This window comes from Salvelinus sp. IW2-2015, linkage group LG23, assembly GCF_002910315.2.
Source record: "Salvelinus sp. IW2-2015 linkage group LG23, ASM291031v2, whole genome shotgun sequence".
NCBI classification, from domain to species: domain Eukaryota; kingdom Metazoa; phylum Chordata; class Actinopteri; order Salmoniformes; family Salmonidae; genus Salvelinus; species Salvelinus sp. IW2-2015.
This window is the reverse complement of record NC_036863.1, coordinates 36,795,522-36,818,285: the sequence shown is the minus strand read 5'-3', so window position 1 is coordinate 36,818,285 and position 22,764 is coordinate 36,795,522. Positions and strand designations below refer to the sequence as shown.

The 22,764-nt window shown below is 43.4% G+C and overlaps 1 pseudogene; it reads right to left on the bottom strand.

Annotated features, from left to right (window-relative positions):
* Nucleotides 1–22,764, bottom strand: part of LOC111950949 (gamma-aminobutyric acid receptor subunit alpha-3-like) — a 141,704-nt pseudogene that overhangs the window by 52,473 nt on the left and 66,467 nt on the right.

Here is a 22,764-nt window from a genome sequence, read left to right as displayed (position 1 = left end):
ATATCCAAGGCCTGAGGTCATCTGCCTTTGGCCTAAAGAGCAGGAACCGTAAATAAAGACATTGTCATCCTATACCAAGAAACATGGTATAGAGGAGACGGACCCACTGGTTGCCCTTTAGGTTACAGAGAGCTGGTTGTCCCATCCACCAAACTACCAGGTGTGAAACAGGGAAGGGACTCAGGGGTATGCTAATTTGGTATAGAGTAGACCTAACTCACTCCATTAAATTAGTAAAAACAGGAACACTTGACATTTGGCTAGAAATTCAAAAGGAAATGATCTTAAAAGAGAAAAATTTCCTCCTCTGTGCTACCTATATTCCCCCACTAGAATCCCCATACTTTAATGAAGACAGTTTCTCCATCCTGGAGGGGGAAATTAATAATTTCCTGGCCCAGGGACATGYACTAGYCTGTGGTGACCTAAATGCCAGAACCGGACAAGAACCTGACACCCTCAGCACACAGGGGGACAAACACCTGCCTGGAGGTGACAGCATTCCCTCCCCCATATGCCCCCCTAGGCACAACTATGACAACATGACCAACAAAAACGGGKCACAACTCCTGCAGCTCTGTCACAYGCTGGGTATGTACATAGTCAAAGATAGGCTTCGAGGGGACTCCTATGGTAGGTACACCTATAGCTCATCTCTTGGCAGTAGTACTGTAGACTACTTTATCACTGACCTCAACCAGGTCTCTCCGAGGCGTTCACAGTCAGCCCACTGACACCCCTTTCAGATCACAACAAATCACAGTCTACTTGAACCGAGCAATAGTCAATCCTGAGACATCAAAGCCAAAGGAACTGAGTATATTAAGAAATGCAGCATCTAGATCTTCTGCACAGACTCTGCCAGACCTTGGCCCTGACAGTAAATCTCAGTAAGACCAAAATAATGGTTCCAAAAAAGGTCTAGTCGCCAGGACCACAAATACAATTCATCTAGACCCATTGCCCTAGAGCACACAAAAACGACACATACCTGGCCTAAACATCAGCACACAGGTTACTTCCACAAAGCTGTGAACGATCGGAAAGACAAGGCAAGAAGGGCCTTCTATGCCATCAAAAGGAGCATAAATTCAACATACCCAATTAGGATCTGGCAAAAATACTTTCAGTGATAGAACCCATTGCCCTTTATGGTTGTGAGGTCTGGGTTCGCTCACCAACCAAGAATTCACAAAATGGGACAACACCAAATTGAGACTGCATGCTAATTCTGCAAAATATCCTCCATGTACAGTAGAAACACCAAATATGCATGCAAGCAGAATTAGGCCGATACCCGCTAATTGATCAAAATCCAGAAGAGTCGTTAATTCTACAACCACCTAAATGAAGCGATTTCCAACCTTCCATAACAAAGCCATCACCTACAGAGAGATGAACCTGGAGAAGAGTCCCCTTAGCAAGCTGATCCTGGGGCTCTGTTCACAAACACAACACACCCTACAGAGCCCCAGGCCCAACACAATTAGACTCAACCAAATCATGAGAAAACAAAAAGATAATTACTTGACACATTGGAAGAATTAAACAAAAAAACGAGCAAACTAGAATGCTATTTGGCCTTAAACAGAGAGTACACAGTGGCAGAATACCTGACCACTGTGACTGACCCAAACTTAAGAAAGCTTTGACTATGTACAGACTCAGTGGAGCATACGCTTTTTATTGAGAAAGGCCGCATAGTCTTCTCTTGACAGCCAGGTCTGCCTATGTGCACACTGCCACAAATGAGGTGGAACTGAGCTGCATTCCTAACTCCTGCCAATGTATGACCATATTAGAGACAATTTTCCCTCAGATTACACAGATCACACACAATTAGAAAACAACCGATTTTCATGAACTCCAATATCTACTGGGTGAATACCACAGTGCTGCATCACAGCAGCAAGATTTTGACCGTTTGCACAAGAAAGGTGCAACCAGTGAAGAACAACACCATTGTAAATACAACCCATATTATGTATATTTATTTTCCTTTTGTACTTTAACCATTTGCACATCGTTACAACCTGTACAGTCGTGGCCAAAGGTTTTGAGAATGCCACAAATATTAATTTTCACAAGTTTGCTGCTTCAGTGTCTTTAGATATTTTTTGTCAGATGTTACTATGGAATACTGAAGTATAATTACAAGCATTTCAGTGTCAAAGGCTTTTATTGACAATTTCATGAAGTTGATGCAAAGAGTCAATATTTGCAGTGTTGACTTCTTTTTCAAGACCTCAGCAATCCGCCCTGGCATGCTGTCAATTAACTTCTGGCCACATCCTGACTGATGGCAGCCCATTCTTGCATAATCAATGCTTGGAATTTGTCAGAATTTGTGGGTTTTTGTTTGTCCACCACGCCTCTTGAGGATTGACCACAGTCTCAATGGGATTAAGGTCTGGGGAGTTTCCTTCTGCCATGGACCCAAAATATTGATGTTTTGTTCCCCGAGCCACTTATTATCACTTTTTGCCTTAGGCAAGGTGCTCCATCATGCTGAAAAAGGCATTGTTCGTCACCAAACGGTTCCTGATGGTTGGGAGAAGTTGCTCTCGGAGGATGGTGGTACATTCTTTATTCATGGGTGTGTGTTCTTAGGCAAATTTGTGATGAGCCCAATCCCTGGCTGAGAAGCAACCCACACAGGAATGGTCTCAGGATGCTTTACTGTTGGCATGACACAGGACTGATGGTAGCGCTCACCTTGTCTTCTCCGCACAAGCTTTTTCCAGATGCCCCAAACAATCGAAAGGTGATTCATCAGAGAAAATGACTTTCCCCAGTCCTCCAGCAGTCCAATCCCTGTACCTTTTGCAGAATATCAGTCTGTCATGATGGTTTTCCTGGAGAGAAGTGGCTTCTTTGCTGCCCTTCTTGACACCAGACCATCCTACAAAAGTCTTCGCCTCACTGTGTGTGCAGATGCWCTCACACCTGCCTGCTGCCATTCCTGAGCAAGCTCTGTACTGGTGGTGCCCCAATCCCGCAGCTAAATCAACTTTAGGAGACGGTCCTGGTGCTTGCTGGACTTTCTTGGGTGCCCTGAAGCCTTCTTCACAACAATTGAACCGCTCTCCTTGAAGTTCTTGATGATCCGATAAATGGTTGATTTAGGTGCAATCTTACTGGCAGCAATATCCTTGCCTGTGAAGCCCTTTTTGTGCAAAGCAATGATGACGGCACGTGTTTCCTTGCAGGTAACCATGATTGACAGAGGAAGAACAATGATTCCAAGCACCACCCTCCTTTTGAAACTTCCAGTCTGTTATTCGAACTCAACAGGATAACAGAGTGATCTCCAGCCTTGTCCTCCTCAACTCTCACATCTGTGTTAACGAGAGAATAACTGACATGATGTCAGCTGGTCCTTTTGTGGCAGGCCTGAAATGCAGTGGAAATGTTTTTTGGGGATTCAGTTCATTTGCGTGGCAAAGAGGGCTAATTGAAATTAATTTGATATTAATTGCAATTTACCTGATCACTCTTCATAACATTCTGGAGTATATGCAAATTGCCATCATACAAACTGAGGCAGCAGTGAAAATTAATATTTGTGTCATTCTCAAAACTTTTGGCCACGACTGTACATATACATAATACGACATTTGTAATGTATTTATTCTTTTGGAACTTCTGTGAGTGTAATGTTTACTGTTCATTTTACTTTTTTATTCCACTTTTGCATATTATCTACTTCACTTGCTTTGGAAATGTTAACATATGTTTTCCATGCCAATAAAGCCCCTTGAATTGAATTGAATTGAGAGAGAGCGAGAAGAAGGGGAGCAGAAATAGAGGGGGGGGGGGGGGGGGGGGGGGAGGGGGGGGGGGGGGGGGGGGGGGGGGGGGGGGCACACACTCCACTCCTCCCTAAGCTTGAGGGAGAGATCTGGATGGCCCAAAGGTAGATGTAAGAAACAGAAAAATGTGAGGCTGTGATTACTCATAGTCTTGAAAATTATAATTGAAGATGAGAGATTGAGGATTAAACCTTTTAAAATGGGATAATTCTGTCTAGCCAAATGCTCTCAGCTATATACAGTACACACCAAGAAACAAACGCACAAACAAAAATGACAGAAGAATCTGTCGCCTCTCTAGATGTAGATAAAGAGGCAAGATGGATTTATTGGGTTAAAACACAAACCCTTTCCATTTCCTTCSTCGCTGATGCTTGTATAAAAAGATCAATTAGAGTCACATCTTTATTCATGATTCCCACCCATCAACCTTCAGTAGCAATGAGCATGTTCACAAAAGAGCAAACAACTATCCCTGTTATGCCAAACTGACAGAAAAAACTGCACAAGCAGATGAGAAGCTTTTGGTGTGGAAAGTCGCCGAAAGCAATGAACAAACGCTGCATAGATTCTATTTTTTACAGCCACGGGGATCTTAACTTTTTTCAGCACGTCAAGAAAGGTTCTGTGTTTAATACAATGCAAATATATACTGAACAAAAATATAAACGCAACATGTAAAGTGTTGGACCCATGTTTCATGATCTGAAATTAAAAAATCCCAGAMATTTTTCCATACGCACAAAAAGCTTATTTTTYKCAMATTTTTTACATCCCTGTTAGTGAGCATTTCTCCTATGCCAAGATAATCCATCCACCTGACAGGATTGGGCAGTACGTCCAACCAGTCTCACAAGCGCAGACCACGTGTAACCACGCCAACCCAGGACCTCGCAAGGCGGATCGCACTCTTTGAACTTCGGTTTCCCTGGCCAAGTCACACCAGTAATTCTATGGAGAAAACCTTGAAAGCACAAACAGAGGGAACATACTATAAAAGCATTGTTTGCATTCTAGTGTGAATGTTCAAGTCACTTCTCTTCTTCCCCTTACTTCCCCCATGTTAAGCATTTTTCCGGTTTTAATTGCAATTTCTCTGCAACTCTCTGCTAGCTATTCCCTCTCTCTATCAGCGTTTTTCCTCTCTCCTTTAAGAATTTAGTCCATCCCTTTTAAGGCATTCATCCGTGTTAATGATGTCACACGGAGGGTGTTAATTCTGAAGTAGAAACCCAGTGGAAACACCAAAGCACTTTTCCCACTTCGAAAAAGAAATCAATGAAAACGCAGGGAGTGTACACAGATGTAATAGGTGGGGCTGGGAGATTTGAAGATAGAGAGAGAACACAGCGAGAGAGACAAATAGAGCGAGACTAAGCAGCCTTATGGTGACTTCAGAGTATTGTGGCCTTTCATGACCTACTGTAGAAGTGTTGCACCTGCTCCACTGACTGCGGAACCACAAGGATTCCGTCTGGTCATGTCAGACCACCGTTTTTTTTTGTGCCAAGCTTTTTCATTGAAACCCTAACGCTCTTCACACTTCTCCCCTSCCCCAACACAACCCAGGCAGAGATCCCATGTGATAAATAAACGTAGCCCAGTTGTGTTTGGCTTAGCAGGGCGTAGATATCATCTGTTTGTTTTCCTTTTAGGCCTGGATAGGCTACTGAGTCAAGGTGGGGAACTCATTTGAAGATAAAAAAGGAATGAGAAAAAAAAGAGCGGAGCCAATCAGGACCAAGTGGCACAGCAGATTCAAAGAGCAGCTGGTGCTCCTCCAGGGAGGGAGTGATTGATTTCTCATCAACAGAGTACAGGGAGAAAACACACACACAAAAAAAACATCCCACAGAGGGGAGAGGAGAGAGATCCGCAGACACCAGGRAAAGAAGAAGACAGAGAAGAGCAGCGCCGAGCGTCTCTCCTTTCTTCCTCCTCCTCCGCCGTTCTCCCCTAGTGAGAGGAGGTGGCTTGGGATTGACCGAATTCTCAACATKTGTGTAGGAGGAACCAAACGAGCAGGAGAGGGCAGGTGCCACTCTCAGTCCCCCACTCCCACAGCCTATAGGAGCATATGGAGGAGGGCCTGGCTTGCAAACAGCACCAGCCTGGTACAGTATGCTCTAATTAGGGTCTCCGAGGCTGCATCTGACGATGGATCACTAATGCTGAGCCAAAACATAAACAACCATTAGCGACTGAAATGTCTGTGCAGCTGTGCCTGACTTTCAGCCAATGTTCTTAAGTGCCTTAAATTATGTACTTGACTTTCAGCGCCGCCTGCTTTAATCTTTACTCTAGCCCTAGCTTAAGTACAACCCCGACTCTGAATGTATATGCTATATCTAACACGCAAGGTTGCCTCTTAACCTGACAGTAGTGTATCTGATGGTTCCTGCCATGTTCCTGCCTTCGTTAATGCAAGTCTTCGTGCATATGTTGAAACAGCTGGAGGGAACGGCACTCTAGGAGTGCATGATCACTCAGAAAGATTCAAGGGCTGAATTAAATGTCAGAATGTTTACACATCAAAACCTGACATGGAATTTTTTATTAATGAAAGGATTTCATATTGCCAGGGATATGTACTGCCCGGTCTGTCTCTAGTGTGGTGCGGGCATAAGATGTGAGAGCATATTTTGATAGGTTATGGACTATTCTCTTTAGAAATATACGAATAAAACAAAGTCCTAAAGGAGTAAAGCCAGTCTACAGTATGAGGGACTATGAAAAAACAGACAGGAAAAAATATAAAAGAAAGACACACTGCAATCTATGATCCCCTGTGGTTTATTGGCCACAACGATCAAGAGTCCATTTACAAAGAACAAGCCCATAGAGAGACATAAATGAACAGTACCTTCCTATGATATGTCTCTACCCCAAAGAAGTGCATTCTTCATATGGGAATGGTCTTGATGACAAATTAGTCATACATTTCCCAAGGTACTCTTCTCTTGTAATTGTGATAAGGGCCACTATGGCATATTGCACATGAATTAAAAAGGAGGCATCAACATTCTACCATCTAATGAAGTCTGTCAGGACATTCATTTCCTCTATTCTTTTGTTTATTCATTACAACTAAAAACATCCACAAATCCTGATGGTCTGGATAGGGACTTCTTCGCTTTGATGATTCTATTTACACTGAACAAAAATATCAACACAATGTAAAGTGTAGGTACCATGTTTCATGAGCTGAAATAAAAGATCCCAGACATTTTCCATATGCACAAAAAGCTTATTTTTCTCAAATTTGTCTACATCCCTGTTAGTGAGTATTTCTCCTTTGCCAAGATAATCCATCCACCTGACAGGTGTGGCATATCAATTAGCTAATTAAACAGCATTATCATACACAGATGCACCTTGTGCTGGGGACAATAAAAGGCCACTCTAAAATGTGCAGTTTTGTCACACAACACAATGCCACAGATGTCTCAAGTTTTGAGGGAGCGTGCAATTGGCATGCTGACTGCAAGAATGTCCACCAGAGCTGTTGCCAGAGAATTTAATGTTGATTTCTCTACCGTAAGCCGCCTCCATTGTCATTTTAGAGAATTTGGCAGTACGTCCAATCGGCCTAGCAACATGTTTCTCTGCTGGTGTCTCTTGTAATGTGACTTCAGCTTACAGTCCACTGCAGTCTAATATAGCTTGCTCTTTTATGTGTAATTTTGTCTGTACATCCTCGGCAGTCTCCAAGCAGCAGATAACAGATATAGAGGACCATTGTACTCTCTCGCCTTGCTCCCCTCCCTCCCTGTCTGTCTGTCTGGACCGTGGGCAGTGTATCATAGCCCACAGGCCACAGCAACGGAAGCTGGCACTCCATTTAAGGGGGTCCAGAGTGTGGTTATGTTCAGCGGCTGTAGGGCAGACTGACTGCCTCCCTCCCAGCAAGCACACACCGCTCCTATTTTCCTAGTGCCTGCACAGCTCACTGTGGTTATGTGTGTGTTTTGTTTCTAGGTAGAAGCCTTCCAATCAAGTGTCCTGTCCACCCTCAGCCCCTCAGGAGCTCTTACCCATATAAAAAATACTATATTGTACTATGGTCTAAATACTGTAGTATTAGTATATTTATATGTTATAGTATTCACTGTAGTATTTCTGCGTACTGAAGTCCGCACAAACAAGTGTTTTTGCTGACATAATTGCAGTATACTATAGTGTTAAACTGTAGTGTTTTTGCGGACATGATCRTAGTGTACTGTAGTATTTACTGTCATGTTTTTGCGGACATGACTGTCGTATATTGTAGTAACACCTGTCGACTAGTGTTAGCTAAGATGGCACAACTACCAGACTACGCCTATTGTTTAATGAGGGGGACACATCAACCAGAACATAAGACACAGGTTCATGATATGCCACCTATTGAGTTGGGTCAACAGTTTTGAGCAATGCAACGGACCAGACAACACATTATTACAATTGTAACAACTAGACAGGTTAGACAGGTTCTAGAACCATTAAAATGAGTCAGTACAGAGGCAGATAAGAACAACCAACGCTTATTAAAAAGTTTAGAGGATTAGGTTAGCTTGTTTGACCCAGATAAACAACACAAATTAATAAGACTTCTGAGATCTGTTACTTTCACTACAAAAAACACTACAGTGAATACTATAGTATACTACAGTCATGTCCGCAAAAACACTACAGTGCATAGTATAGTATACTACAGCCATGTCCGCAAAAACACTACAGTGAATACTATAGCATACTACAGTCATGTCCGCAAAAACACTACAGTGAATACTATAGNGAATACTATAGCATACTACAGTCATGTCCGCAAAAACACTACAGTGAATACTATAGCATACTACAGTCATGTCCGCAAAAACACTACAGTGAATAGTATAGTATACTACAGTCATGTCCGCAAAAACACTACAGTGAATAGTACAGTAAACTCTAGACCACCTTTACTCCACACACAGAGATAGGTATAAAGCTCTCCTTCACCCTCCATTTGGCAAATCTGACCATAATTCTATCCTCCTGATTCCTGCTTACAAGCAAAAACTAAAGCAGGAAGCACCAGTAACTCTGTCAATAAAAAAGTGGTCAGATCAAGCAGATGCTAAGCTACAGGACTATTTTGATAGCACAGACTGGAATATGTTCCGGGATTCTTCTGATAGCATTGAGGAGTACACCACATAAGTCACTGGCTTCATCAATAAGTGCATCGATGACGTCGTCCCCACAGTGACTGTACGTACATACCCCAACCAGAAGCCATGGATTACAGGCAACATCCGCACTGAGCTAAAGGGTAGAGCTGCCGCTTTCAAGGAGCAGTACGCTATCAAATCAAATCAAATCAAATTGATTTATATAGCCCTTCTTACATCAGCTGATATCTCAAAGTGCTGTACAGAAACCCAGCCTAAAACCCCAAACAGCAAGCAATGCAGGTGTAGGAGCTTATAAGGAATCCCGCTATGCCCTCTGATGAACCATCAAACAGGCAAAGCGTCAATACAGGAATATGATTGAATCGTAATACACTGGCTCCGACGCTCGTCGGATGTGGCAGGGCTTGCAATCTATTACAGACTTCAAAAGGGAAGCTCAGCTGCGAGCTGCCCAGTGACACGAGCCTACCAGACGAGCTAAATTACTTCTATGCTCGCTTCGAGGCAAGTAACACTGAAAAATGCATGACAGCATCAGCTGTTCCGGTCGACTGTGTGATCACAGGACCTTTAAGCAGGCCGCAGGGCCAGACGGATTACCAGGACGAATACTCTGAGCATGCGCTGACCAACTGGCAAGTGTCTTCACTGACATTTTCAACCTGTCCCTGACTGAGTCAGTAATACCAACATGTTTCAAGCAGACCATCATAGTCCTTGTGCCCAAGAACACTAACGTAACCTGCCTAAATGACTACCGACCCGTAGCACTCACGTCTGTAGCCACGAAGTGCTTTGAAATGCTGGTCATGGCTCACATCAACACCATTATCCCAGAAACTTGAGACCCACTCCAATTTGCATACCGCCCCAACAGATCCACAGATGATGCAATCTCTATTGCACTCTGCCCTTTTCCACTTGAACAAAAAGGAACACCTATGTGAGAATGCTGTTCATTGACTACAGCTCACCACAAGTGCCCTCAAAGCTCATCACTATGCTAAGGACCCTGGGACTAAACACCTCCCTCTGCAACTGGATCCTGGACTTCCTGGCAGGCCACCCCAGGTGGTAAGGGTAGCTAACAACACATCCGCCACGCTGATCCTCAACACGGGGCCCTTCAGGGGTGCATGCTCAGTCCCCTCCTGTACTCCCTGTTCACTCATGACTGCATGGCCAGGCATGACTCCAACACCATCAGTAAGTTTGCCGATGACACAACAGTGGTAGGCCTGATCACCGACAACGATGAGACAGAATATAGGGAGAAGATCAGAGACCTGGCTGTGTGGTGCCAGGACAACAACCTCTCCCTCAACGTGATCAAGACAATGGAGATGATTGTGAACTACAGGAAAAGGGGGACCGAGCACGCCACCATTCTCATCAATGGGGCTGTATTGGAGCAGGTTGAGAGCGTCAAGTTCCTTGGTGTCCACTTCAACAACAAACTATCATGGGCCAAACACACCAAGACAGTCGTGAACAGGGCACGACAAAGCCTATTCCCCCTCAGGAGACAGAAAAGATTTGGCATGGGTCCTCAGATCATCCAAAAAGTTCTACAGCTGCACCATCGAGAGTATCCTGACTGGTTGCATCACTGCTTGGTATGGCAACTGCTCGGTCTCCGACCGCAAGGCACTACCGAGGGTAGTGCGTACAGCGCAGTACATCACTGGGGTTAAGCTTCCTGCCATCCAGGACCTCTATACCAGGCGGTTTCAGAGGAAGGCACTAAAAATTGTCAAAGACTTCAGCCAAACTTGCCATGGACTGTATTCTCTGCGGTACCGGAGCACCAAGTCTAGGTCCAAAAGACTTCTTAGCAGCTTCTACCTCCAAGCCGTAAGACTCCTGAACAGCTAATCAAATGACTATTTGCATTGCCCCCCCCCCCTGGCCCCCATCTTTTACGCTGCTGCTACTCTTTGTTTATTATTTATGCATAGTCACTTTAACTCTTACCTTAACATGTACAGTTGAAGTCGGAAGTTTAAATACACTTAGGTGAAGTCATTAAAACTCGTTTTTCAACCACTCACAAATTTGGTGTTAACAAACTATAGTTTTGACAAGTCGGTTAGGACATCTACTATGTGCTGACAAGTAATTTTCCCAAAATGTTTACAGACAGATTATTTCACTTATCATTCACTGCCTCACAATTTCAGTGGGTCAGACGTTACTCCCAGACGTACGCATTTCTCAGACACAGGCTTGGATCAATATAGATGCATGTGCTACATTGATCGAATATTACGATAATATTTGGTGCTTGGCTCGTCATACATCATAGATCGGGTCTGTGTCAAATCAGTGCTTCTTTGCTGACGTCATTGGGAAATACAAATAATCAGTCGGATAAAACATTAGGATAGCCTCCACAAGTCTGGTTCATCCTTGGGAGCAATTTCCAATGCCTGAAGGTCCACTGTTCATCTGCACAACATAGTAACACAAGTATAAACACCATGGGACCCCCGCAGCCATCATACCCTTCAGGAAGGAGACGCGTTTTGCTCCTAGAGATGAACTACTCTTGGTGCGAAAGTCAATCTCCCGCCTGCAAAGACCTGATGGAATGCTGGTAAACGGGTACAGTACTGTTCCACACGAAGCTCTCAAACAGAGATCTCTAAGTTCGACGATAGTGAACTGAAGCGCCCTCTGTCTCTGCAGTCTACTCCAACGATCTAGAAGACTCCACTGTGCGCGTCTCAACCAGAGTAGAGAGACACAAGCCTGACGTGGACGGTTACGTCGATGAACACCCGTTTAGAGTGATCAAATTCGCGTACGCTCATGCTCAGGATCATAGGTCCTCTCTCCATCGGCTCGCTACATCGTGCTTGGTCTGATAAAACAAAATAGAACTGTTGGCCATTATGACCATCGTTATGTTTGGAGAAAACGGGGAGGCTTGCAAGCCGAAGAACACCATCCAACCATGAAGCATGGGGGTGCAGCATCATGTTGTGGGTGTGCTTTGCTGCAGGAGGGACTGGTGCACTTCACAAATAGATGGCATCATGAAGAGAAAATTATGTGGAATATTTGAAGCAACATCTCAAGACATCAGTCAGGAAGTTAAAGCTTTGTCGCAAATGGGTTCTTCCAATGGACAATGACCCCAAGCATACTTCCAAATTGTTGCAAAATGGCTTAAGGACAACAAAGTCAAGTATTGGAGTGGCCATCACAAAGCCCTGACCTCAATCCCATAGAAAATTTGTGGGCAGAACTGAAAAGCGTGTGTGCGAACAGGAGGCCTACAAACCTGACTCAGTTACACTAGCTCTGTCAGGAGGAATGGGCCAAAATTCACTCAACTTATTGTGGAGACTTGTGGAAGGCTACCCGAAACATTTGACCCACATTTTTAAACAATTTAAAGGCAATGCTACCAAATACTAATTGAGTGTATGTAAACTTCTGACCCACTGGGAATGCGATGAAAGAAATACAAGCTGAAATAAATCATTCTCTCTACTATTATTCTGACATTTCACATTCTTAAAATAAAGTGGTGATCCTAACTGACCTAAGGCAGGGAATCTTTACTAGGATTAAATGTCAGGAATTGTGAAAAACCGAGTTTAAATTAGGCTATGGTGTATGTAAATTTCCCGACTTCAACTGTACATATTACCTCAATTACCTCGACTATCCGGTACCCACTATATATAGCCTGGCTATTGTTATTTTATTGCTACTCTTTAATTATTTGTTACTTTTATTTTCAATTTTTTACTTATTTTTTACTTAACATTTATTTTTCTTAAAACTGCATTGTTGGTTAAGCATTTCACTGTAAGGTCTACACCTGTTGTATTCGGCGCATGTGACAATTACAATTTGATTTGATTTAAAGTCTGCAAAAACTCTACAGAGAATACTACAGTCAAGTTTACAAAAACACTACAGTCATGTCCACAAAAAACACTACAGTGAATACTATAGTATACTATGGTCATGCAAAAACACTACAGTGAATACTACAGTAAAGTTAGACAAAACAATACAGTGAATACTATAGTATATACATTTATTTAAACCATATTACAAACTGGGTGGTTAGAGCCCTGGAATGCTGATTGGTTGAAAGCCGTGGTATGTCAGACCGTATACCATGGGTATGACAAAACATTTATTTTTACTGCTCTAATTACGTTGGTAACCAGTTTATAGTAACAATAAGGCACCTCTGGGGTTTGTGATATATGGCCAATATACAACGGATAAGGGCTGTGTCCTAGCACTCCGCGTTGCTTCGTGCTCAAGAATAGCCCTTAGTCGTGGTATATTGGCCATATACCACACCCGCTCGGGCCTTATTGCAGAGAGGGTGTGGTATACAGTATAGTATTTTTTGATGTGGGTTAGTTGTAAATGTGTAACATGTTTTTTGTTTGAACTAGGACCACAATGAAAATACATTTTAAACTTTTTGCTGTGTTATTCTCGAAAAATGTATTCTATAGTAAACCATAGTATTTTTTATGTGGGCAGCTACCTAAAGAAGAGTTCATCTCTTAGTGAGTTTTATGCAGTAGTAGTCCTGAATTTACATCAGTGCCTCCCAAACTGAAAACAATAACTTCATTTTCAGTCTGGTTCTGTGGCAGTCTTGATTTTCCTACAAAAACATTGTCTGTCCTCCTTCTCTAAAAAATACGAGTTGCTGGAGGCGAACCTGGTTCCATGAGACCAACTCTCTCCCTGAGCTCCGTAATGATGAGCTGGCCCATGTATTCGTTAATTAACAGCTAGTCATTTTTCCTCTCTCTCTCTCCCCTCTCTCACTCATTTTCCAGTCCAATCTCTTTCTCCCTCACTTCCTCTCTCGTTCTCCCCTGCTGGGATTCTGACCTGTGCATGTGTGATGTGCTGTCAATCACACATTATCTTTGGTGTTCCAACAGCTCCTCCACATTTGGCTCTGAGGCAGAAACACATTTTGGCAACAGATTGTTTCAGGCCACCACGTCTGTCTGATTTGTTCCAGAAGAATCAGAGTTCAGGCAACAGCATTTCCATACAAACTGTGTGTGGGTACTATTCAGTATAGAACAGGCGATAGATAGATGATTTACACAGCTAAACATTTCCTCATTATGTTTTAATCAACAACCATATCATTTTGGTGTTGAGATCGATAACACTATTTGATTAGAAATGATAATGACACAATCATTTCCTGTGGTGTATCGATCAGCCAACGAGGATCTGAACAAGGTCACACTTAGTTTACATGTGTCAATGTCCCCCGTTAGACATCATGCTTACTACTGTAGCTAGTTTTAGCACCGCATGAAAAGCAATTTTCCTCATGTGGATAATTGTATAATGACACACAACGCACATAATGAATCGCATTATGTTCTCAAATTGCTACCGTACATCAGACACAGTTAGGTAAACACAGTGATGATGACAAGCATGCACACATCTCAGAGATGTTCTGATGCTTTCACATTAGATAGTGTAGATGTTGCATGTTTTCCCAATAAGCCACTCACTGGAGCATTTAGTGTTTCCTAATAGTCCACTTCACCTCTGACGTTTTCCTATCATCTCAATTATGTGACATGCTAAAGGCTGTCCTCAGAGAGCAGTGTAAGGCAGAATGGAACATTGGGATTGCTGTGTCATAATCATGGTGTAGTAATTTTTATGAACAGGCCAGATGATTACAGCCTCTCCGCGGGTCATTACGTTCTTTAGAAACTTTTAGGGTGTTCGCCCTGATGCATTCTAATTGGCTCGATCTGTTTAGTCTAAACTTCCGAATGACCTTTGGATGAAAATATGGAATGTATGTATGGTGTGTTATACTGTGCTGCTATCTCTCAATATCAAGATTATTTCACATGACTGTTTGTAGAAACAAAAAGTCAGAAGAAATAACCATTTGACATGCATGAGTGAGCAACTGCAGTAAACAATTCTGAGACTGCATAACAAATGTTTATGAGGGATACTTGGGAGACATAAGTTGCATTGCAATTACACAGCATGGACTTAAGAGAGCGGCTTAACGACTTGTAACTATGGCAACACAATACAGACTCTCATGGAAGTGGCCTATTAAGGATGCAAATTGTCTTCCTCCAGACTGTGCCCGTTAAGCTTTTAACACTTATTCCCGCACTGAATATATGTTTATCATATTGTGACAAAGAGCGAAATGAAGCCCGGTATGGTGGGAGAGAAGATGGAGGACTATTTTGAGAGCACATTATAGTGAACGTCAATGACTTTCCCTGAAGGACACTTCTTTTTACTGGACACTCAGAAACAATAGTTTTAATTATCAGTTAACCATCCTTATTACAACCTGCCTTTATTGTCTTATTTTCCTGCTAGAGAACTAATACGGCGAGAGTCCCCTTGAGCAAGGGCACGATGATGGATGCATTCACCCTCAAACATCAATAGGAAAAATAGCTCCACCTAATTTGTTCATGTGTAGGACCATTTACTGTACAGGGTTCCTTCCCAAGTTTTTATATCCAAGTGTTATTTTTGTTCCCTCGTCACAGAAAATATAATTTGGTAGCTGAAATAGGGAACAATTACAGCAGAAAAAATACGAGTTGCGAGAGAGAGAGAGAGAGAGAGAGAGAGAGAGAGAGAGAGAGAGAGAGAGAGAGAGAGAGAGAGTACTTCACTGGTCTAGCCAAATAGGCTACAGAGGGAAGGAGAGAGGTTTGTACCAGTTGATAATAAACCTAAATGTGACATCTTTTGGCAAGGCTTAATGCATGGAGGGCCAGAGCAGAGCAGAGTAATGTAACCAGCTACAGAGAAGCCCAACGTCCACCTCCTATACTCCATTTGGATCAGGAAGAGTCTGTTTCAGTAAAACACTAAAAACTGTTAGCTTGTAGACGGATGCTTTATAATCAAGAAAAAATCAGGGGACTGAAAATTATATCGCCTTTATTCATCTTATGCACGATAAGGCTTTTTTACGGCTTCATTCTGGGCCATGCAGCGTACCACTGGCTAGTGTGTTGATACCGCGGTTCTCCAGTGTTTTTTAGCACAACAGAGTTGTGAAATGAGAGCAGAGCTTGGTGGGATCAAGACAGGCCCCGGGACTAGTTCTGTCATCTTCGTCAAGCAGGGTTCTACACAGTACCTGGGGCAGATTAGACTGCCCTCAATTTCATCACACCAGGCCTGTCAAGGCTAGCCCGCCAGAGAACAGGAGAATACACCATGACAGCGCAGACACAGGAACAAATGGGACGGAGCTACGTAAACCTCCAGAGATACGGGAGAGGAAAGAGAGAGAGACAGAAGAGGAGAGAGTGAGGAGAAAGAGAGAGAGAGGGAGACAAGAGGAGAGAGGAGAAAGAGAGAGAGAGAGGAGTGAGAGAGTGACAGGAGAGGAGAGAGAGATACAGGAGAGGAGTGGGAAAGACGGAGAGAGGTACAGGAAAGGTGAGAGGGAGAGAAACAGAGAGATAAGGGAGTTGAGAGAGGAACAGAGATGAGAGAGCAACACATTCACTTCCTCTCAAGCCATCACCAAGATAACCCACAATTAAGGGATTGGACTGACAGCCTCTAAAGTCATCTGCGGACCACATAGTCACTTACTGTAAGCGTTCTACACTTTGACTGGGATTTGCGTGTTCTTGCAATTGGCCTGATATTTGAGTTTTGCCCAAAATATCTTCCTGAATTTAGCTCTGATTTGTCCGCTGTCGTGACGGTGGAGAAATTAGAGCAGACATGGCATATTGGGCCCAGTGCAGGATGAATGGTCCTGAGGGTAGGAGTTGGGGTAGGGGAGTAGGGGGAGGATTCCTGAGACTGGCTGGAGTGGCAACAGATGGGCAACTGGACCACTGGATCTGTGAGACACCAAGTTGTGAGTTGCCTGGGTATAGGTTGTCCTAAACATTTTTTGTTGAAATGATGTAATATGCTGTTAATTAGATCTGTTTTCCCAGGCGTTAAACGGTCCTACTTTTTGGTAATTAATAAATCATTTCTAGAAACTCGCTGAATCCTTTTGATACTCAAAGGATGATTATGTTAATGTTAACCTAGCTAATTATTGCTTTGTAATTCAATTACGGTTTACGCTCCATATAATGCAGCCGATTGCACTCTGTTTTCTTCTCACTATTAGTAGATGGAAGCCTGCCTATTCAGAATGAGCAGTGGCTCTGCATGGCTCGATTCATTCATCTCGCATGCCAAACCTAATTGTGTGTATGATTAAGACACATGCAATTCCCCCAGGCCTGCCCCATAACCAATTTCCTGATCTCTAAAATGAACCCATTCCATTCTAAGCAGCTGACATGTGTCACTGAACACAAAAAGGATGTCTGAATATGTATTTACATAAAAAGCCATTCTCCATTTGTTAGGTAACCAATAGGCTCTAGACTGTGTCGATGAGTCAACATTGTTTTGACTTGCATTAGTCTCGGTGGTCAAAGGGTTCAACGTGTCACTTCCTGTTGCACTGTATGGGCTTTTTGCATATAGCCGATGATGTCATGTTCAGTCAGTCACTCACTATAGGATTTACTGTGTTGACATACAGTACAGCCCAGTAGAAGATGCTTGCTGTATTAATTTGGCAGATAAGGGTAGTCCAATGCGACATTGCCTTAAACACTCCTTCTGTAAGTATGACAYAATTACAGTTTCATCTCAAATGTAATATAAATAACAACAAAAAAATTATGCATATTACAACATTTTGGATGAATTATTTGATAAGTCACGCTGGTCCTTTAGGGGTCACATTCTGAGGATCTGGATGACGGTGCAATAATAAAATACTTACCATGTCTGTGTCTGACACCGGTCCAAAGCTGGTCACGTAGATATTTGTCCTCACCTCCGTCACACTCTCTGCTTGGACACGAAGAGAAGACAAAGAGGCAGAGTTTAAGTACCTTTATGAAATGACAAAGGAGTGCTCCATCTTAGATGTTTACCATTCTTAAGCAACATTCTGGAGAAATTGGTTTTCAAACAGCTGATTTTTAGTGGCAACTATATTTTAGAAAAATTCCAATCTGGTTTTCGTGCTCAACACAGCACAGAGACAGCCTTAGTTAAAGTGGTAAATGATCTTAGAGCCAACACAGATGCCAAACAGCTCTCTGTCCTTGCACTCTTGGATTTAAGTGCTGCATTCAAGACTGTTGACCGTGATGTCCTTTTGGACAGACTGGAGAGGTGGGTTGGCCTSTCCRGTCCAGTTCTAAAATGGTTTTGGACCTATTTAACCAGTTGAGAGTTTTTGTCACCCTTGGTGAACATAACTCAGAGAAAATAAATATCACATGTGGCGTTCCAGAATGTTCGATTTTGGGTCCAGTACAGTTCAGTTTATATATGTTACCCTTTGGCAGTGTTATCAGAAAGCACAGCATTGATTTTCACTGCTACGCAGACGATACACAACTTCACATTTCTGTGTCACCAGAGGATTTTAGCTCGACGGATAAATTATTAGTCTTTAAATACTTGAATGGCTCACAACTTCCTCCAGCTAAATCAAGACAAGACCGATGTACTATTTTTGGAGCCAAAGCACAGAGAGAATCTGGTCACACATTTTAATTAACGGACAATAAAGATAAAACACCAGGTAAAAACCCTAGTTGTCATTTTAGATTATGAACTGAATTTCGAATCACACATTAGGAATGTGACCAAAATAGCTGTTTACCACCTGGGGAACATTGCCAAGTCGCAGCCGTTTCTTTCTCAGGCTGATACAGAGAGACTCATCCATGCTTTTATTACAAGCAGGCTTGACTCCTGTAATGCTCTCCTGTCTGGTCTACCCAAGAAAGCCATTGGTCAACYGCAGAACATACAGAATGCTGCAGCACGGGTACTGACCAAGACCAGACGGAGAGCACGCACTACACCAGTTTTAAGGTCTCTGCACTGACTGCCTGTGAGTTTAAGAATTCATTTTAAGATTCTTCTATTGGTTTTTAAATCAATCCACGATTGTGCACCACAATACATGTCAGACATGCTTTTCAGTTATGTACCAAGTAGGTCCCTCAGGTCCTCTGGCACTGGCCTTTTAACTATCCCAAAGCCTAGGACCAAGAGGTATGGAGAGGTAGCCTTTAGTTACTACAGTATGCCCCCAGCCTCTGGAACAGCCTGCCAGAGAACCTAATGGGGGCCCAAACTGTGGACATATTTAAAAGAGATCTTAAATAGATCTTTTTAGCTTTGCTTTTCCTCAGGGTGCTTTTTAGTCGTTCAGTTTTTGTCATTCTTTTGTTTTTTATCTTATGTTTGTTGTGTAGTAAATATTTMGCTATTATTGTTTTTTATTCGTATTTTCCTGTGAAGCACATTGCGTTGCATTCCATGTCTGTAATGTGCCGTTTAAATAAAGCTTGATTTGATTGGACCAGTCCTTTCCCTGACCACCAGACCTTACTCTGTCTGCTCCAGGTTTTAGTTGTTAATGTCAGTTCAGAAACGTCAGCTCACTTTCCAAACTCCAAATCCAATGGTAGAGGCAGAAGCATAAATATTTCGTGTCTCAACACTCTACACCAAATAAACAAGACTGAACCTACTGTATGGAGATAGCCAGACTTTAATGGGGGTTGTTTTCAGGGAGAGTGTTTGCATCATCATCATCATCATCATCATCATCAAAGTCACAAACTGAGATTAGAAACAAACTGAGATTAGAAACGAGAAATGAGAAACGAGAGATGAGAAATCACAGGAATAATGAGGGTTGGCAGGACCACATTCAAATCATATTTAGGCCTGTTTAGAGGGACTTGTTTGTATTGGTGTCAGATGATGCTATTCACTGTGCATTATCCTAAGGTTTTCTACTGTGTATTATCCTTCAACTGGAAATGCTTCCTATCTGGGGTAAACAACATTTCCGGTGTAACTGGGTGAAATGTGCAGTTTCAGAATAGAGTTAAAGAAAAGACAAGAGATGTAACACTGAGAGATGACAATGTGCTGCACAGGAGTCATCCTAAATACGATGACGGGAGTGCGGGGAATCACCTTCAAATTATAAGGTTTCCAAATAGAGCCCCACGACCTTAACTTTGATTTAATCAATTGTAGGATGTAAATGAATGTCTCTGTGCAAATGAGGGGCTTTGATGTAAGGCTGTGAATGGCTGTCTGCCAGTCGTTGCTCCTAGACAAACTGGAACCAATGGAATGCTTCCAGAACCTGCCTTTATGGAATTTAGAGTTCCCCTGGCAACATGACATCAGCCATTAATCAAAATGCACATGCCGAGGTCTTTGGAATACAGAACACGTCCTATACATTTGGAGGGCACCTGAGATCTCTCTGTCTGGAAGGTCGTAGACTCATGGAAAGTGCACAGGTGGCATAGCTGATGTGGTGACACTTATCAGACATCCGAGTGAGGGTGGAACAGTGTAGGGGTGCTCAACACTGTCAGCTTAAAACGTCACATGGATTTCATATTCACACTCTCACCGACCTCTGACTGAGAGTCCAAAAATGACTTATAATAAGCTCAATAAAAAAATATCCACAATGAATGTAAAATCATTAGCATATGGTCTTAATGCCACCCTGATGAGTATGTAGCATTAGCCTTCCTCCGCCAAGGCCGGGCCGTCCCCAGTGGGCAGGAAATCAGAGCTCTGCTGGACCTCTGGGATCTGAAGACTGGGCTTGCATGCCAAGTGTCAAGAAGCTGCTGTTTTGAATAGGGTCTTTGTAGCATTCTGCTAGCGATAAGCATCTCCTTGTGATGAGGATTAGTMATTTCACTGTTCCAAAAAGCAATCTGTTCAACATCTGAAGAGATGTACTCTCACTGTGATCAGGGAAACTGAGCTGGTAATGAAAACCATTGTCGGACTCTGAAGGATCAATGGAGGTCACTCTGACAAGGGAACCAATTCATCATGGGGTCACAGCCCCAAATCCATCACTGTATGCCACAGCTAGCTGCCTGGCTCGCTGGGCGTGGGCTGGCACCGCAGAGAGGCAGGGAGGAAGGAGAGAGAAGAGCAGGTGCTCTCTGTTCCAATAGAGGCAGTGGCCAGTGGCTTGTTTTTAACTAGCTAGATAATTGTATTTCACTCCTGGTTCTGGTGCGCCATATCATGTGTTCAAGCTTTTGTCCCAGACCACCACTAACAGAACTGATTCAGATAATGAAGGCCTTTATAAATAGCTGATTGATTCTTCAAGTTAAAACTAGCTTACTTTAATAGTTTAAGGTAGTAGAAGCAGACAGTTCGACATTACAAAAAGCGAATATGCTAGCTAGCTGATGAACTCGTTGAAGCAATGTATGGCTATATAGTGAATGTTTCAAACACAGTTTTATTAAAGTGGTGGATGGCAGACTCAGCAGCTTAGAGAGAATCCTACACATTGGGTGCGGCAGAGCCCAGAAAGCACTATAAGCAGTATGTCTGGGTGTTAGAGGTAGGGAGGGGTGAGCAGTGTCTTCGCTCAACAAACCAGCCTACCTCCCAGCCCAGGGCGCAGGCGGTTGTCGTAGCCATCCAGCAGTCTGTCCAGGATCCGGGTGAAAATGGTGATGTTGTCTCTACTGTCGTCAGGCAACGGCTCTCTGTGCCCAACCACTGCCCTGCAGAGTGAGAGAGAGACAGAGCGAGCGAGAGAGAGAGAGAGAGGCGAGAGAGAGAAAGTGTTAGATTGAACACAGCAGACATCTTTGAGTCTTTCCTGTAGCAGTGGTTCCTCCGGCTCCTCAGATCAGCCATGGGAAATACACTAAATAGAAAAAGCTCCACCGAACCAGAATACCACACGTGTCTGTCTGTCCGCAGCTTCACTTTGTGCTSATTATCAATTTCCTGTTTACAACGAGATCTGGTCAAACCATTGGAGTTTGTTTCCAACCACTGAGAGAGTTGTAGGGGTAACTGAACCTTTCTCTAATGCAACCTTCGGAGTCATGGCTACCGCATTGATTGAGACCCAAACATGTTGGGATTTAATTTTGGGCATCGTGTGGCAGCACACCACTCTCAGACATGGAAAGACTGATTGAAGTCCAAAAGGATTAGTCACAGAACTGCTGCCGGTAACAGAGCTGCTGCCGACTGTCACGGATCCCTCCGGAACTTTCATTACGCACACCTGTCCCCTATTCCCACTGATTAGTATTTGTATATCGATTATTGTTACAATGTCCGTTGGTCGTGTGAGTGCTTGTGCTGTGTGTTTTGGGCTTTCGTGCCCTTGTGGATTGCGCAGATGATTACGGGTCTCGTCCCGTGTGTTAATCATTGTGCGTGTGTGTTATTTAGAGAGAGAGAGAGAAGAGAGAGAGAGAGAGAGAGAGAGAGAGAGAGAGAGAGAGAGAGAGAGAGAGAGAGAGGTGAGAGGGAGAAGGAGATAGGGTGAGAGGGGAAAAGGAGATAGGGTAAGAGGGGGGAGTGGGGAGAGGGAGAGAGAGAGGGGAGAAGGAGAGAGGGAGAGGAGAGAGGGAGAAGGAAGAGGGAGAGAGAGGGGGGAGAAGGTGAGAGGGAGAGAGAGGGGAGAAGGAGAGAGGGGAGAAGGAGAGAGGGAGAGAGGGGGTGAGAGGCAAGAGAGAAAGGAGTGAGCAAGAGAGAAAAGGAGAGGAGAGCGAGAGATATGGGGGAGAGAGAAACGAGAGAGGAGAGAGAAAGAAAGAGAGAAAAGGTGGGGATGAGAGGAGATGAGAGAGAGATGAGGGAAATGAGAGAAGGAGAGAGTGAAAGGAGGAGAGAGAGAGGGGGAAGAAGGAGAGAGGGGAGGGAGA